The sequence below is a fragment of the Melospiza georgiana genome, chromosome 6 (genome assembly GCF_028018845.1).
Source record: "Melospiza georgiana isolate bMelGeo1 chromosome 6, bMelGeo1.pri, whole genome shotgun sequence".
Classification (NCBI taxonomy): Eukaryota; Metazoa; Chordata; class Aves; order Passeriformes; family Passerellidae; genus Melospiza; species Melospiza georgiana.
Window position 1 is genome coordinate 40008617 of NC_080435.1, and position 19170 is coordinate 40027786.

The 19170-nt window shown below is 37.8% G+C and overlaps 1 protein-coding gene across 2 annotated transcripts in view; it reads left to right on the forward strand.

Annotated features, from left to right (window-relative positions):
- MIPOL1 (mirror-image polydactyly 1) overlaps positions 1-19170 on the forward strand; it is a 185095-nt gene that overhangs the window by 929 nt on the left and 164996 nt on the right. The gene's annotated exons all lie outside the window — the stretch shown is intronic.

Consider the following 19170-nt stretch of genomic DNA (forward strand, 5'->3'; position numbering starts at 1 on the left):
TGAGGTGATTGGAGCTGGGTTGCTGTAAGAGTTTGTTTGGCCTGAGTTTGGGAATTCAGAATGTCCTGCAGTGCCATAGTGGCTTTTAAATATTCCAGCAAGTTCTAACTCCAGTTAGAACAGTCTTAAATTGCTGTGCTTTAGCTGTGGAAGAAAAATTGGTTAACCACAGCAATGTGCTTTCTAGCTCAGAAGATCTCAGAGCTGCAAATCTTGGAGGTTCCAGGATCTGTGGGATTTAAGGAAGGGCAGTGATGTGCTTGCCTTGTTCTTGTACTGTCCTTGACCATCTGTACTTGACCAGTTCTGCTCTGGGAATGTACAACTCCGGTTTAGCTTGAAGCCACTTGTTTTAGATTATTTGTTTATTTAAATATGTAGTGGCACTAGCTTATAAATCCCATGAGGTTTAACAGGGGTTAAAACGGTCATGCCAGTTAAACATGCTGCTTATGTGATAGTTCTCTTTTGGTTTATTTTGCTGTTTACCCAGAATGTTGTCATTCATGATGAGGTTCTTCGGCTGTGTGAGATAGAGCTATATACAGCAGTGAGGTGCCATCAGTTTGATGGCTATGAGCTCTTCTACCCTCTCACTGGTAAAGGGATTAGCACTGATTTCAGGATCTTGAAAGTGATAACCTTGTCCTGCCTGTCCAGCTAAGAAATTACTGCAGTTCTGGTTGCAGTAGAAAAAGTGAAGTGAGAGACTGGGACGTGAAATTACGTGTAGGATTTAAGAAGGTAGGGACAGTTGCTGCTATTAGTTTCTGTAGATATTTCAGGTTTTCTTGCAATGATACTGCAAGTTCCTTACAGAATGATACATTACAGTCCTCGTTTGTAATGGGGAATACTGCCCAATAGTAGTGGGTAACAAATTAAATTAAAAAAATCTCTTTCCCCAGTTTTCACATTATAACTAATTATATTTCTTACTTTTTTGCTTGTTTGCTTGCTTTGTTTCTGGATTTACCTTATTTCTGTTTTACTTATTAGTTTGCCTCTTTGAGATAAGGAAATGCTACTTTTCTTCACATTCTGTTAATCTATCTCCCTGCTTAGAGATCATTCTAGATGCTGCTAAATTAGGAATGCATTATAATGGCGTTAAACTCATTCCCTGACCAGTAAGAAGCAAAACAAGGTTTTGTTTCAGGCTTAGTATTTCTCTTGAAGTAAGACAAATCCAACATATTCATTGTATTACTGGCAGAAATAGTATGGTGCTGATGCAACATGAACCACATGTTGCTTTTTACAGTTTGTGGGGCTTTTAGTTTCAGAGAGTGCCTAGCTTAGTAAAAAAATAAGGGAGTTTTTGGATCTTGCTAGAAGGCATTAGGGGAGAAGAAAAAATACACGTTTGATAGTTCTCTGGGGAAAGAATCAACAAATTATTCATTAGAATTTAAAACAAGAAGATACACATGAGCTGAGAGTGAAGGGGAAGAGCATCCTGCTTATAGATCACAGATTTGTGTAAAAGTAGTTGCAAACTTGAGAGATATCCTAATGGATCTTTATGCTACCTGCTTTTTAGTCTGCCAGACATAGGGCAGAACAGATGCTGCGTGTTGATGGCAGTGAAATGCCACAGTGCAATGGTTTTAAGCTATGAATTGGCGATCTGACTTGATGCTCACTTCAGTGCAGATCACCCAAATCAATGCAGAGGTTTCTCACTTTACATCTGTTATCCTATGTGGGCAGTTGGTGTTTTGAAACTTACCTTTGAAACGAACAAACTCTTCTGGGCTGAGGACTATTGACAGATTTAGCTACAAGCTAATGCTGCAACTGACAGATTTCCTGTTAGAATGACTGCTGCCTTTTTCCTTTTCCTTTGAAAGGAAGGTGGTTTTGAAGGAGTAAGAGAATCGGAGTATGGAACCTTTATTTGCAGAACAGATGCAGCTATGGAAAGAACCAGTGTGAATGCTCAGTTGTTAAGATGATTCTCTGTTGCTTCCAGCCGCCAGTTTTTCAAGTGACAGTATGCTTGGCATGGTCCCTGCTGATTTTGTGAGGAAGCTCCCTGCTTGCTTCACAACAGCAGGCTTCTGTTTTCCATGATGATTCTTGATGTGGACCTTCGTGCTTTAGGGACCGGTTAAAATGCAAACTGACAGTTTCTGCAGAGTGGTGGCATTTGGTATACTAAAGAATATTATCTATTAGAATTTTGAAAATAGTTTATGTGTGTATTGGCTTTATATGGCAAGGTTCTTTAGCAGGATAGCTACAGAGGGTCTTCTGTGAGAAGCTGCTAGAAGCTTCCCTCATGTCTGACAGAGCCAATGCCAGCCAGCTTCGCTTGAATCCACTGCTGGCCAAGGCCAACCCTGTCAGCAGCAGTGGCAGCACCTCTGGAATAACGGAGTTAAAAAAGGGGAGAGGACTGGGAATTCTTACTTGCAGCTGGAGAGAGGAGTTAGAAAGCATGAGAGAAGAAACTCTGCAGACACCAAGGTTGGTGATGAAGGAGAGGGAGGAGGTGCTCCAGCCACCAGAGAAGAGGTTCCCCTGCAGCCTGTTGTGCACACCATGGTGAGGCAGCTGTGCCTCCGCAGTCCAGAGAAGATCCCCCACTGGAGCAGGTGTCTGTGCCCAGAGGAGGCTGTGACCCCATGGGAAACCTGTGCTGTACCAGCTCTTGGCAGGCCGATGACAGAGCAGGTTTGCTGGTAGGGGATAACCATGGGGGACCCACGCTGGAGGAGCTTGGTAATGAAAGATTGAACCACGTGGAAGGGACTCACGCTGGAGCAGTTTGGGGATAATTAGTCCGTGGGAAGCAAGCATGTTGAAGTTTATGGAGAACTTTCTCCTGTGGGAGGGATCCCATGCTGAAGCCCAGGAAAAGTGTGAGGAATCCTCTCCCCATGGAGGAAGGAGCCGCAGAGACAATGTGTGATGAACTGACTGGAAACCCTGTTTCTGTCCCTCTGCTCCGCGATGGGGAGGAGGTAGAGAAAACTGGGAGTAAAGTTAAGCCCAAGAAGTGGGAGGAGGGTGTTTAAAGTTTAGAATTTCCCTGAGTCAAATCTGTTTTGCCCATGATGGTAACTGGTGACTGAGCTTTTTGTTATATTTTTCTTTTCCCTGTACAGCTGAGGAGAGAGTGATAGAGCAGCTTTTGGTGGGCACATGGATTCCAGTCAGAGTCAGCCCACTGCAACACGAGATATTGCTGGGATTGATCTTTGGTTTTCATAGCATTAATAAATCAAATAATATTTTTTAAATGTTCACATGTAGGTTACGGTTCTCTAAAATAAGATTTCTTGAAACTTTTTTGACATGAAACAGGCACTAAGTAACAGACAAGATTGTGTAAATTGAAGTCCAGTGGATTCCTATCATAATGCAATATGTGTTGGTTAAAGGTTTACTCTATTTTATTGAACATCTAAACATGAAAACAGCTTATTATATTTACTGTGCACTGTTACACTTGGCTGAGTCTTTCCAAAGGTGTTGTAATATTTATTTCCTGCTTTTCAGAGAAATTAAAACTCAGTGATTTAGTTAATTATTCTGAAAGCATTTTTTATTTTGAAACTTAGAGTTGTGGTATCTGTGGCCTAAAATCAACTTCATTTTGGCCACCAGAGTGGCTTATTTTCTTCCCTTTTTTGTTTGTTATTTTTTGTTATGTTTACCTATGCTTTTCTCTAGTAGGCATGTAGAAGGAGTTTATTGTGTCAGGTGGGTGATGGGAGGCTGTTTGTACCTGTGTTGTGGCTTGGGTGCAGGAATGCTCCTGTGGGTTCTAGAGTAGGGAAGGGATTGAAGGGCTGAGTAGGGTCCATGAGTGACTTACAGGCTGCTTGCCATTATAGTTGCTGAAATATATTCTGGAAAATCACATTGAGAAAAGGCATATAATCCTTACTGTTGACTTCACAGGTAGTTAAAATTATTGTCAATATGTTTGTTTTATTTTTAGCATGGACTAAAATACATGAGACTGGTTCATAGTGTCTGTTATGAAACAGAAAAAAAGTCAAGAGAGTGGCTGTGGTATCATTTTGTTCAGTATCTCTTGCTAGAGGAGCAAACCCAGGAGCTGATCCAACTTCCCTTTAAGTGAATGGCAAAACTCCCATTGGTCACAAAAGCACGGGATTACACCGTGGGTTTGGAAGAAATAATTGGTAATGAGTTCAGCTACTGAAGGGCATTAATTTTTGCACCATGACATCTGTAATAAATTGAGTTAAGGAGATCCACATAACATGCTGGTAGACAAATGTTATCCTTTCTGTCCTTTTATGTAAATCTGTTGAAGACAGAATTTGATCTTTAAGTTATATGTTCATTTAAATAGTTATATTCTGACTAGCTATGCACTAATTTAAATATGAAGTGTGAAATAAATTAGAAAAATCTAACCTGGTGCAGTAATGTTGTATTAGGACTAAGAAGGATTATAAGGTTTGGTTGTTGATTAGGTCTTTGAGGGGAGAGGGTTGCAGCTACCATCAGGGTTTGTGGAATGAGAGCAAGATTGTATCTGAATCAAAACTGTTCTGAAAATGCTGTATGATGCTCCAGTGTGAGAGAATTTAACATGGGATCAAAAACTGCTGCACTTGAAGCAAACAGACTACATTTATGATTTACAGTAGTAATTTATTTAAGCCAATTTACAAGTTCACTTGTACTTTAGCTTATAAATAAAAATGTCCAATTGTAAAAGGAGTATTTAGTGCTGAAGAGTTACTTCATGGGTGGGCATGTGTATAAATTGCCCTGGGTGAGACTAGAATTGGAAAACGTTCTTAGTTACCAATTTAACAAAAGAATGATCCTAAGCTCAGATTGGCTTGGTGAAAATATCATAGGGCTTTCTGAGGCATGGCAGTTGAGGTGTATGGAATTTTTTAGTGCATAAAGTTAAATATGTTTAAAACTTTGTATTACATCTTTTTTAAGTTGTTCTTGACTTGTTTCCTTTGGGGTTAATCAACTCCGCTTTAGCTTTCTTTCATTACATTGTTTCCAAATATATGTTTGACCCCCTTTCCTTGTTAATTCTGATATTTCAACAGGTGAGAAAGTGGAACCATTCTTCTTGCTTGCCTGTTGTATTTGATAGGAAAGAAAACATAAGCAAACAAAATACATTGAAACATAGCAAACATAATGCAAACTACATTACACATTTAACTACTACTACATTACACACTTACTACTATTACACATTTAACTTCATTTTAGGAATTGACTACCAAAAAGATCAACCTAGTTACCAAGAAAAATAGTATCTCAGCTTGCAGCTGAGTGCAGTTAAGAGATCTGAGAACACTGACTGAGCATAATTACAGAAGCTAAGACATTCCAGTGGTATCTTCGAAGCTATTGAAAAAAGTTATGCAAAAATGAGTGTATTCTTTTTTTTAAGCATTTATTTCTCTGAGTAATGGTATGATATATATTTATATACTTCTTTTTGAAAGTTAGTGCTGTTTGAGAGAGACTATATGGCAAAATGTGAAGATACATACCTAATGCACTGTTGTCTCGGATGTTGTAATTTATGCTTGTTGTAGTTGCCTGAATTATCCCATCCCATCATTAGTGGTATTGATATAATAAAATCATTAGTATCCATAGAATAGTTCAATAAAGTTATTAATATTACTTTTAGAAAGTCACAACTTACTTTCCTTAAATAGTGTTCTTAACTTAAAATTTCTGTGATCTGCAGTTGGACTTGCTTTAAGATGCTGCTTCTCAATGTGTTCTTGTGATTCACATTCAAGTAAGTAAAATTTCAGGTTCTGTAGGAATTTCAGGCATTAAGTGACTAGGGGGTGGGAGTATGTTAAATTTGCTATGTAAATTTTTAGATACAAGCTTGAGAAACAAAGCAGTGTTGTTCATCATGTATTTCTGTAGTGTGCCTCTTATGTGTGCACAGGCAGTTTTTCCATTTGCTCTTATGGCAGAGTATTAGGATGTGGTTTTCCTTGTCTGAGATTTGACATAAGCGCTGTGTGATCGGTTTGCTCCTTGGTACCTTTTTTGTAATGAGGAAATTGGGTGAAACACCCACCACAGTTTTAAGATTTATTGAAATTTTTGTAGCTTTTCTTGTAGAGCTACAGAAATGTGGTTTTGTTTTTATTTTCTTTTTTACAAATATTACTAGATGAGCAATACAGAAACTATGATAGACATTCAGTTGCTTAGTGTAATCAAAGCAGGCCAATTAAATACTTAAATAATGATTTAGACCTTTTTTCACAGGCACTTGCTCACTTTTTTCCACCTTTTTCTTTTTTTTTTTCTTTTTTTTTGCTTCTGCTAGTTGTCATGATACCGGGAGATTGCTGTCAGTAACTAGATTAAAATGAAATAAAAATTAGTCTTGAAGTAGTTAAATATCTCCATTCCATGATCTATATCTGAAGAAAAACAAACAATATTTAATGCGTCTGTGTTCCTGGATCTGTTTGTAATGGTATTTATTTTTATTAAACCACAGGAATCTTGAAGTTTAACTTTTCCCTTTGCACCTGACTGTATGATGAAAAAGGATGTAGTTCCACACCTATATCCTTCTCAAGTGTAGCCTGTATTGATGTCATTGTTCCTTAAAGAGATATCAGCAAACCTGTAGTTCTGCTCAGTTTTATTTTAAAGTGCATTTTGATTAAAATTTAAATTTAGCAAGTGGAAAAGCCACTTTCACTTTAAAATTTGCTTTCCCTTCAAGTTAAAATTTAAAACAAAGAAAAAAGACAGCATTCTGTTCTCATTTTGTGGTGCTATGTAAAGTTCATTGCAGGAGATTTTCTTTTCCATTAGTCTTGTCAATTGTCATTTATGGGGAACAAGCTACGTTGGAAAAGCTGAGCCACAGGAGGAGCTGTGTGAATTCCCTCATGCCCATGTTCACCAATTCTCTTTGTCTTATAGGATAACACATAGAGCCTCAGTTATACTGCTCTGTGCTCCATTCCTGCCTTCTTGCTGTGACCACCTGTTGGTTGTTTTCAGGTGTGCCTGACTAAATTAGTCCCATCTTTTCCTGTGTTTGGGTACTGTGTAAGGGATGTGGGTATTTCAAGGATTCCCTTACCCTGCTCAGCTGCCTTCAACGTGTTGTTGAGTGTGAGGCAGGATGTTTTAAAGAAAAGAAGTGGGGTGGAGTGGTGGAATTCACTGTCCATTTCCTGCATTGTCTCTTTGCTTGCACCAGGTTCTAAATTAGCTGCTGATCTTGCTAGACGTGCCTTGGAGACCAGAATTGGCTGGCTGCTCAGCCAGCTCTTCGCCCTTGGCAAGCTCAGGCACCTGCTGAAGTGCTGCACAGAAGGCATAGCTCTGCCTCTCCTTCTTTCTGCTATTCTGCAGCCAGAGCTCAATCACCTTGGCTGATGGGCACAAAGGGTCCTGGAGAGGGAAGAGACTGCTCTTTTTCACTCCCAGACATGAATTGAAGGCACGGTGGCGTTTTTAAGGCAAGGTTTAAATGGCTCAATTTCAGAAATGCTGTGTGTGACAGCAGTAGTCAAATTAATCTTTAAAGTTAGGCATAATATAGCTTCAGCTCCCACTGTGCAGAAGTATCCTTGAATAGGGACAGCAGTCGCCTTCTGAAACTTTGTTTTGCATGTTTGAGGAGTTTCCTTTTTTAATGAAAAGGACCACATCTAATACCTTAAATTGTGATACAGTTTTGAGTAGTTTTTGAGAGTTACCTGTGTTTGCTTATTTGCTTGCATTAAGAAGAAAAAATAAAGCCTCACATCTGGATTGGGAGTGTGTAGTCATATGCTGCATCTTGTAGAAAAATGGTGCTTCTTTATAACAGTTTTTGAGACATATTTTACAAATATTAAAGGATAACAAAAGATTTCACACATGTACAACAGTTTCAGCCTAGCATGGGAGTGAATGTAGTTTGTTGATTGTTTTCTTCTGAAACAGTATTGTTTTCTGAATAGTCTCACATTATGTCTTCTGAATATCTCATTAGCAAGCAGAGATGTGAAGTAGCTGTTGAGATTTTGGTTCATTTTCCCCCAGCAGCTCCTGCCGTAGGCGTGCAGGGTCGCGGGCCGGTAGATGGAGCCCTGTGCCAGCAGCCGGCTTTGAGCAGCCTGGTGAGCGAACCTGCCGCCTCTGCCCTGAGCGCCGGGCGGGAGCGCCTTCTGGCGCACGTGTCTGTGATATGTTTTATTCATTGAAACGGATATGGGTTTAAAATTAAATGTCTACCGTTGGCTGTGCGAGTCAAGGCAGTGACTGTGTGCTCAGATGCTTGGGGACAGCCTTGTGGCGTTCATGACGGGCAGGCGATCGGGTGAAATGCCCTGATCTGTTCCAGAGTGCTGCAAGGATGAGAGTACATGTGGCTTGCCACGTTTTTCTGTTAACTTCTGAGCCAACTGCGTGTCCTTAGGCAAATCCTTGTTGAAACCATCAAAAACAGGACCTATGGGAAGCTCTTAAGAAACTTACGAAGCAGATTAAAACAAGAGTTTTTGGACATAGTTTTGTAATTTTGTTATTCAGATATGCAAACTGCTGATTTTTTAAAAACATATTTTTGAGTATAGAAAATTGTTAAATAGAGCAGTTCAGAAATTCAAAATCAGCAGCAGCTAATCTTGCATATTGCCTCTTTTGCACTGTGCGTCCACACCCACAGCCCAGAGTTGTGTTACGTGGCTCAACTACATGATACCGTGAACTGGGTTTGTTGATATTTCTGTCAGCCACTTGTAGAACTGTAAAAAATGTCCAAGTTTTTTGTAACTTTATTTAGAAATCGATTTACCTGATGCAGTGTTGTATATTGCCAAGTTACTCTAGTGTTAGAAGAGTTCTTAAACAGCAAGATGCTAATTTTACTTGAAAGTTTGAAATGTAGTTCTTAATTTTAAAGGGAGAGAGGAGGAAAATTTTTGAGGGATAATAATAACATAAATTGTTCTTGTGGGGGTTTTTACTGGATTTGTTCCAGTAAGTCTACACTTGAAATATCTGAGAGATTAGTAGTATTCTCTGATTGTTACAGGTACACCATTTCTATAACATATGCCCTGCATTTTTTATTTGAAATTCCAAGTGTCTTAATGTTTACATTTCAAAACAATGGGGAGGGTGTGGGTCCCTGGTGTTTTTTCTCTGACTAATATTTCTGCACAGTAACACTCCTGTACTGTACCTTAAATCTCAAAAGAAAAAGTAAGTCATTCTTAAAGCCTGAAGATTTGTCCGATGACTGTATGAATACTGGGCTAAGTTGCAATCTGAAATAATCTTTGGAAATGTGTTTCTACCTGCTGTCCATTATGTGTGTTAAACTGGAATTCAGATGTTAGGGAATGGACATAGAAGTGAGATTGTGAAAGGATTTTTCAAAAATAAATTGTTCAGTTAGAATTCTGCTGGAATTGTATCATTTTGTTTGCTTTATTTGTTTTAATGTTTAGTAGTTGCTTTTGCTTATGATTTGCAAAAATGAAGTTACAGATTTTCTTTCGCATGGCACATAGTTGGATGGGGCTTTGAGCAACCTGATCTAGTGGTAGGTTTCCCTGGCCATGGCAGGGGGTTGGAATAGGTGGTCTTCAAGATCCCTTCAAATCCACACTATGCTATATGTGGTAGCAAAGTATTACAGCACTCCTGTCATTCAAACCCAATTATTTGCTGCAGTCCAGAGAGGAAGCTTTAGACGGTATTGCAATTTGTTATTGATTCAGTGCATTTTTAACAAATCAGACACAAATCACAGCTATAAACATCTTTGTGCTTTGATGGGAAAAAATAAATAGTCATGTGTGGGGTTGACCCTAGCCAACAGCTAAACACCAGCACAGCTGCTCACTTGCTGCTCTCCCCAGCAGGCTGAGGAGGAAAATAAGGAGAGTGGAAGAAAATTCATGTTTCAAGACAGTGACAGTTTAATAAGCAAAGGAAAAAGAAGAAAGAACAAACCAACCAACCAAAACTAAAACCAACAAAAATTTGTGCAAATGGAGTCACTTGCCACCTCTCACCTGCAGCACGCTCTGGTCCAGCCAGTCTCAGAGAGCTGTTGCTTTGGAGGAAAAGCTGCATACCCCCTTTCTTTGCTTTGCCCAGTTTCCATTGCTAAGCGTGACATTATATGGTGTGGAATATCTTTTTGGCTGGTTTGGGTCAGCTCTGCCCCCTCACAACTTCTTGCCTGTGCCCAAGCTACTCTCTGGAGGCACAGAGTTGGTGGGAAGCAAAAGCCTTGATGCTGTGGAAGTAGTGTGGGCAATATTCAAATTACTGGTATGTTATCAGCACTGTGTTAGCCATAACCCCAAAACACCAAAATACCATGTGTGCTGTTACAAAGGAAGTTAATGACATCCAAACCAGAGTCAGTACAAGTAGAAACATATCTTTTCAATAGTAAAAATACTCTTTTCTAAAATGTGTTATGAAAAGCAAATTTGTAGCAGCATTGATGATAGACGGATATGCAGCTTAAATTTGTAAGGGAGGAATTTCCAAATTTATATAGATACAATTTGCATAAGCAAGTCTCAATTATTAAAATTCTAGTAATAATTTAGAAGAAATTTTACTTCTATGCAGCGGTGATTTCTCACATATGAATGAAGTTGCAACATATGTATTTGGCATTAGTGATGTCTTAGGCCACCATTATTTTGTTCAAGAATGATCATGCCCTTTTGTTTTGAGCCATCGTGTTTTTGTATTCTTTGACTTTTGATTTAGTTAGTACCAGAGGCAGTGATATTAGCACAAATAGGAAGCTGTAGCAGAATATAAGTATTTTACTTGAGTGTTTATGAAAATAAGCTACCTCTGCCTCTCAAGGCCATGATTACAAAGTTTAGCTCATGTTCTTGTTAAAAGGATATTTTCTTTGCAGAGGAGGGAGTTTTTTTTCAGAAGTTTGACAGTAAAGCTTTCAGTGAAATACAGGGTAGAGCTGAAAAGACAAAATGTTCAGAAAATTACATTCCAATGAATGTTTGCCCTTAGAAGCAAAAGAAGAGCTTAATAATCTCATATGATGCATAAAATGAGTGGTAAAATCAACAGAGTAGATATACTGGTCATTGAAAGGTGAGGGGAATAAGACAAGCCTTCATTAAACTTGGCCTTTAAATGTTTTTAAAAAGCAAAATACAGAAACACCAAGTCTTGCACCTGCCAGTGCATGGAGAGCATCATGAAAAGATGACTGATAACCAATGTTTTTCTGTGCTTGATGCATCAGTTGAATTTGGCAGTTGCTCTGAAGAAAGCGGAGACCACCTCTGTGCGTTCAGCATTCCTTATGTATCAGCACCTGAGTCCTTTGAGAGACTTTGTATACTGCCTGAAGCATTCAGCAGGGAAGTACAGCACATGTTGAATAGCAAAGGCTGCAGTGAGGACTGATGTTTTGACCCAGGGAAGATGATGGAAATGTAGAGCTAGCAATTGTGAAAAGCTTTGGGAGGAATCAGAGCTTCTAGGCTCTGGTTCTCTATCAATCCAAAGGATCACAGGTGGTAACTGAAACAGATTAATTTGTAATTCTGATATAAGCATAATACATTTTTCTGCTGACTGTATAGAGTCATAGACCTCAAAGACCTACTGATAGTTGCCTCTAGCATGACATTTTATCCCTGTCACAGTGGTTTTTGTTAACAGGTTACATTATATGGGGAAGGAGATTATGGTAACTGAGACATGTAAAGGACTCCTGCCAAACACAGAACAAAACATTAGCTTGTGCAGAGGCTTGTGATCTTCTGTACTGATGTAAAACAGCTGTTTGGAAAACATCTCTTGGTCTTCTGAGGTCTGAGTGGTTTCTGTGTGCAAATGGGGGACAAAGGGAGATGTAGCTGAAGTCTTATAAGCAAAACTGTTTTGACTGAGGTCCTGAACTTTTTTTATGACCTAAACTTGTATCTTGGCAGCAGGAGTGGGCAAAGCTTTAATATTCTGAGTTTAGCTATTTATTTGTTCATTTACAAGCTCATAAGCTGTAATAGCAAAGCATCTTTCAAAATCTTTATTCTGTCAGTAAAATACATGTGGTATTATACTTGCAATCTGGCTCATGCCTAGAAACAGTTTTTCAGCTGGGCCAATTACCAGTATTTGTGGTGCTCTGGTATAGCAGTACAGAGAACTAGCAAGGTAGATCAGTCTAAAACTTGCATTTATGAGCTAAACAATATGGACTATTCATTCTTAGAAATGTGTTATATGAAATTATAATTGAAAACCAATTTATCAACCAAGAGGGAAATTCACCTGCTAGCTAATGTATTTTAAATTATATACACTTCTGACACAGCCTTTTCTGAAGGTTGAATGACAATGGGGGTGGTTTCATTCTTATTCCCCTTTGCAGGGGGATTGTATTCCCCTTTGGAGCTGAGGAGTTGTGCTGGGTTCCCTGCTCAGCTTTGCAAATACATTGTTCAAAACATCAATTCAAACTGATGTTACTGTGCTTTATCCACCAGTGAGCAGTTTTGCCCATTCCCTGTATCTAAGGTACAGATTCCAGGTGGATGGCACGAAATCCTTTTTTCCATATTTTGTGTTTGTAGGACAGATTTGAGTCATTATCTCTAGGCTAAGGAGATGGTAAAACACCTTAGTCATTCCTACAGGGACTATTTATGTAGAGGAAGGATATTCTTCAGCCTAGATTTTGGCAAAGTTTTTTTTTTTTTTTGCTTATAAGGTTTTTAAAATAGCATAAATTACATTCCAAGGATTTTTATGTGGTTTTACATTGTTTATATGTGTGTCTCTCTATATCATTAAATTAATGGTTTAAAATTTTTTAGGATTTTAGGCCAAACTAAAACTAAAGCTGGTTGTTTGGTTTTTTTAATATATCACTAACTACATGTTGTAATACCATTTGACTGTAGGTTTTTTGATATTTTTTCTTGATTTTCAAAAGCTATTAAGCTGTACCTATTTTTGTATGAAATCCACTTTGATAACAGATAAACAATTTGATATTTCTACATGTGAAATTCTGTGTGCAAATAGTGTTTAGATAAGCTGCTTTAATCTGTTATTGTGCATATTTTATAATTTTATAGTTAATTCAGGAATTTAGAATAATTTTTTTTATTGTATACATTTGTGACTGGTTGTAAAATAATCACAGAAGTACAGTGTCAGCATGAATTAATTATGCAAGTAAACCAAATGGCTATTTCACTTTTTTACTGAAATGCCAAGAGTTTGAAGAGATCTTTTATCTTAATAGATTAGCCAGAATTCATTGGGAAAAGTCTTAGTATGTTTAAGGTAATGGGAAAATCTTGCTTTCAGTACATCCTACAGAGATCCTGTTTAAAACAGATGACAGTCTGTCACGTTCAGTAGCACATCAGTCATCAGATTTATTCTAATTCCTTAAGCTGAACATTTCATTCAAGCTTGTAGATTGTCTTGTCAAGCTACCAAAAGCCTCATAGCTTTTCTGTCAAGCATAGAGTTGCACCAGCAGTTCACAAATAAATGCTAAGCTGCAAAAATACTGTTTATTTTCTTTAACCTTTTATTCAGTTAACTACACTGTTCTTTCGTGTTATTTTCTCCACATGTGTTTATCACAAGGTATTCGAGGGACTGCCTCCTAAACATGCCTCATCCTGACCACAGCCACTTCAGACCAAGGACCACTCATTTTGGGGCAGGTTGTTTTTACTTGTAGCAGTCTAGACCACCGTGGTTATCACATTCCTCCTGTAATCACAAAGGCCCAGTGAGCAGCTTCCTTTGCTGCAGATGTGAAGGAATCCCAGTGCTGCAGCACTGGCAGCTGTGGTGGGGCCACTCTGGCTTTGTGCAGAGTGGCCGTGGACTTCTTGCCCTGCATGGAAAGGGACACTTCTGCTATCAGCCCATATAGTCATGACATTCTTTGTATTTACTCATTGCAATCCTTCTAAGATATTCTCTCAGGCTGTATTGTGTGTGTTTGTGTCTTTTTTTTTTTTTTTCATTTCCTGTCTGATCATCTCTAATTCTGAGCTTTTTGATTTAAATGAAGTTGTCTGTGTAAACTGTAGCACTTGCTTATGAAGTCTACTTAAACCTTACATGGTGGTGAGAGCTTGACTTGAGACATACTTTCTTGAAGTCAGCATGTGTATATCTGAGGCAGTAAAACATTGAGGATGGTTAGTTGAAGTTAAATAATTGAATTAAGACAAGAAAGTAAACTATGAGATTGGTGAATATGTATAAATTACATTTAAGGCCAAAAAATTACTTGTAAAGTACTGAAAGCCTCATATCCAGATAAGACTAATCTCTATATTAAATTGTTAATGCTATGGAATTCAATATAAAGTTGTGACTGCCCTTTAATAGAAAGATTTCCTTGGTTGTCTCTTTTAGCTATTAAAAATTATATCTAAGCTGTCTATTAATAATTTTCCAGAATCATCAATTTCAGAACTCTAGTTTTTACTTCTAATTCTTCACTGTAACTTGTGATTTCTTTTAATACATGTTTTTTCCTGTCATTTATATGCCGTGCTAAATTTTCTCCCTTAATCTGGTGTTTTTCTTTTTTATAAAGCCCTGCTCTTTTTAATTTTTCTTGGTCTGTTAAATGGCCAGTGTGTTCTTTTAGCAGGCTTGTTCCTTGAATGGATATTCTGAAAGACACATTGTACATGTCTAGAAAGGAACTGTGGGGTTGAAGCCCTAGATAAAACTAAAGCCTGAGTATATAAAAAAAAGATTGTTAAAATGTCAAGATAATGAAAAGTCAGAAAATAAATTATACCTATTATTAATTTTGAATTGTATTCAAACATAGAAATATGTATCATAGACAAAAGCTGATTACAGAGAGATAAAATTCAATTTTACACTAGGATAATTGTTTTATGTATTTTACATTTATTTATAAGATCAGATAAAGGCCTGGAATTCTCTATATAAATCACAGTATGGTCCTGATGAATGCCAAGGTCAGTAAAAGGAAACCTCTTCACTTGCAAAACACATTGCTACTGCAGAAAATGCAAAGTGAATAAAATGAAACTGATAGGCACCATCTTTCCTACTACACATTCTTTACTTGCATTATAATGTTAGATCTTAGAGTAGTTTTGAGTGTTCAAAGGAGTGAATAGGTATCAATGCTCTCAGCATCCTCCCATATATTATCTGTCGCTAAATTCACATACCTTTGCTAAGTAGAGATTAATGCAAAACTTACTTGAGGATTGTGAGTGAGGCTGGATCTGTTGTCACTGTAACACTGTGAAATTAAATTGGCCCTGTTCAAAGGGTCTTGCACATGCTGGAGATGTAGTTGATGGATCCAAATGTCACGTAGATGGCGGAGCCCGTGATTTAAGAGTACATTTCTGCAATAAATTACTTCCTATCAGGAGGGCTTATTTTTTCCAGAATCAAATCTCTGGTATGTCTTCAAGAGAAGGAAATTTAACTATTTTTCAGACTGGAAAGGACAATAAAATGGATTCTAGGTTCTCACAAAAGTGACTCTGTGTCGGGTACCTCAGCTGGATCAGCTTGAACTGAGGAAGAGGACACCCTCTCAGTAACTGGATTTCAAGTCAGAATTTGGAATATGTGAACTGAAATGGCTGCCATTCACCTTACCACACACATTTAATAAATAAGTTGTAGTGTTCAGTGATGAGTTTTCCATGTGTAGTGTATTGGAGCTTTTGAGTCCTAGGACAATAAAAAACAGAGTCCTTAACATTGCATCCACTTCACAAAAAAATGTTACTAGACCTGACGAGTATTTCATCAAGCTGGGCATTTTTCACAAGCGGTAACTTCGAAAACATGACTTTATCAACTGACTTACTTAGAGCAAGGAGTTCTGCACTTGTTGCTTTTTACAAAGTCCAGCTTTTTGGGCTCCTGTGTCACTGAAGTCAGGAATTTGCACTGTTACTCAGTCTGTTACACACTGTTACACAGTTAGATTACGTCAGAGAGTTGAGGCAATGAGTAGTGACTCTACAACTGTAGGATGAGGAACTGGTGTCACTGAGCAGCTCTTCCGGGCAAGTGCTGGCATTACAAATGGTCTTTTGTTTTCTTCCAGAACTGTAAGTTTTTTATAACCTTGTAGCTTGTTCTGCTTCAGCCAAGGAAGGGCCAGTGCTGCAGGGTCAGAATCTGATCTTTGATTTCTCAGGTAGGATTCAGGGTAAATGGTTTTGCATGCTGAGTGGTTTAACAACTATGGAGTTCTGGTATAGTGCTTGGTAAGCTTCTGCACAGGCAGCTTTTATCTGCTGGGCTGGTGATGAGATCACTGAGGCCTTCTTCCATGTAATCAGGCTGTCTTTCCAAATGCTGAAAATTGATTAGTCTGCAGAAGTACAGATACAGAAATAGCTGTACAGAAGTACAAATACTTGTGAGAGTAGATTCACCTTCCTTTTTTGATACAATTGGATTTCCTTCAGGGTCATAGTGAGAAAATTCCTGATTCAATGCAATTATGAAAGGGCAGTAATGGACCCTGTCCACCTGTTGGTTCATGTATCCTGAAATATAAAACAATGAAGCATCCATGAAGTATTCCTTTCTCATAAAGGTTATGGATTAGGGTGCCCTGGGTGTTTCCAGAGACTGTTGTGGCATGTACAGTCAACTAGTTAAGGGTGTTTAAGTTAGTTTTTTGCACTACAGCAGCATAAATGGAGGGTGATCTAAATATGCCTGGGTGCAATCTTGAACTTCTTGCTTTATGGACTTAGAATTTGATAGCAGCGAGAATAAACAGAGTTGTGGGGTGTAACACTTCGCACAATGTACTGAAGGTGACTGCTGTGCAGGTGTACAAGGTAACTCTAATTAAAACAGTTTCCCCTTGAAATGTAATTTTGTTCCTCCTCTTCACTATCCAGTGGTAGACTAATATTTGTCTCCGGAATGTTTTTCCAGGATCTGAAGTGGAATTACAGTATCTGAAGGTTACTAAATATTAGGCAAAAATTATAATTCTCTTCATAGTTTAAAAGTATCTTTCATATTTCAAAAACCCTCCTGGATGTACAATTCTTTTGGCAAACATTCACTATCTTGCACTAGAGAGAAAACTTACTATAAATAGCATAGGCTGCTTTCATAGTGAGGTTCCCCTCCAGTTGTATCCAAATTTCCCTTAAAAGTTAGCAACAACCAAAAATAAAATCAAACTAGGTACTTTATTGAGAATCCCTTTAGTGTAACATATGACACTTTCTTTCCAATAATACTGGCATTCAGATCATTAGGGAGGTTGGGGAAATAATGAATTATCTGTACATCTTCAGCTCTTAAAAATCCCACATGTAATAAAGCCAGTGATGGATTTTTTTAAACTGTAATCCTGTAGAATATAATTATGTGTGAAAGTGTCACTGTTTAGTAATGCAGGAATTATACTGTAAATAAAAGAAAAATTTTGTTCCACATGCTCTAGAAATTCATTCAGATTAATGTTAAAGTCCAGTTATAAAGAAGTTCATAAAAAATATCAGATGTTATCAAAAATGTTTTGAAAAAAACCCTTTAGCTCATCTGATTAAAGAAAAATGTGTTCAGAGCATGACCCCAGAGCGTGGGGTCTCTGGACTTCTCGAATGTCTTTAGGAACAGGATTTTAGGAAGGTGACTATTAATGGATGTCTGAGTGTAGGTGTGTTTTTTCAATCTGTCCTGAAAGCACTGTGGAAAACCTTATAAATACTGAACTACCTTTTCCTTAGATTTAGTTTATATATAGTATCCTTGATAAAAAACCAAAAATAATCTTACACCTCCATAAAGTTCAGTGTGATGAGTAAATTAACTTGAATTCACTTAACTCTTTTCAGGCAGACAGCAAGTTATTGCAAAAACAGCAACCTTTTCACAACACCTCCTTTCCCAAACCTGACTGCTCAGCAGATGCACAGTCCAGCTGAAAAACTGAGGACAGTGGAATACCTTCTTTGGATAAGCAGAGATATGAACAGCTATAACTGATTAGATATTGTGGCTTTGAATTCCAGAAGGAATTAAAAGAAATTGAAGTGTAAGACCACTGAAAGCAGTGACAAAGGGTCATAACTTCTACCAGAAAAATTATGCTTTTCCCTTTTTTCTTTACATTTAATTCTGGACGTGTTAAGATTTGCCTTTGACAGTGAGGAGTTATGAAAGCACAACACTAAAAAAAGCTGCTTTCATTTATAATGAGTTTCAGAAAATATTTCAGAAGACTTTCTTCATTCCTCTCAGTTGGACTGTGAAAGAGGAAGTTATTTAGGAGTTTTCTTAATGTTGTTATTAGGCATAGATGCCCCTGTAGTGCACATTCCTAACTTTGTCAGGTGTTCCTTCAGCATGAAAGGGGAGATAAAACTGTGTAGCCTGGAAGTCTTGCAACTTCACAATGTCCAGGAATATCTTCAGAATTATTCTGAGTGTTTGAACTGTTACCCAGATGTTCCCTTTTTTAAAATCTTGTCTTTTATCTACACTTCTACAGCGATGAAGTCTTGATTTCTTTTTGTCTTTTAGTGATGCCAAACAGTGAACTACATAATAACTACAACATCTGACAAAGAAGCCTCAAAATATTCAGCACAATTATGTGCAAGAGAAAGTAGCCATCAAAATGAGCCTGGATTTCAGAAGTATGAAGGAAGGCTTTTTCTTCCTTCATCTAGTTAATGGATTTAGAACTTCTCTGCTCCACCCAGGAATAACTGGTCTGGGGCCAATATTCAGCTGCTGCCTCAGCTCTAGTGTTTTGGCAATGAAAGCATGAATGTATCTTGATGAATCAAAGAATAATTAATGCAAGGTATTGGAATATAGGATAAACTTGTAAGAAAGAATAAAACATCCATCTGTTTTCTTTTACAAAAAAAAAATCCAAAGAGAATAATTTTGCTGAAAACTGCAAGATACTCCTAGGTCCTAAATTTTTCTAGGATTTTTTTCTCCATTTGTCTGTGTAGAGAGAATCTGATGTTAACGCTCAGAACCCCTAAGAAGTTTTTCTCTCAGTTGTGTGACCCACAACTTATATGAAACTCTTTGTAGTTTGTATTCTCAGAGGAATTCTTTAGGGCTTCTCCACTGTAAATTACTTTCATGGTTTTGGCTGAATAATATGCTTACTAAGGGTTTAAAAGG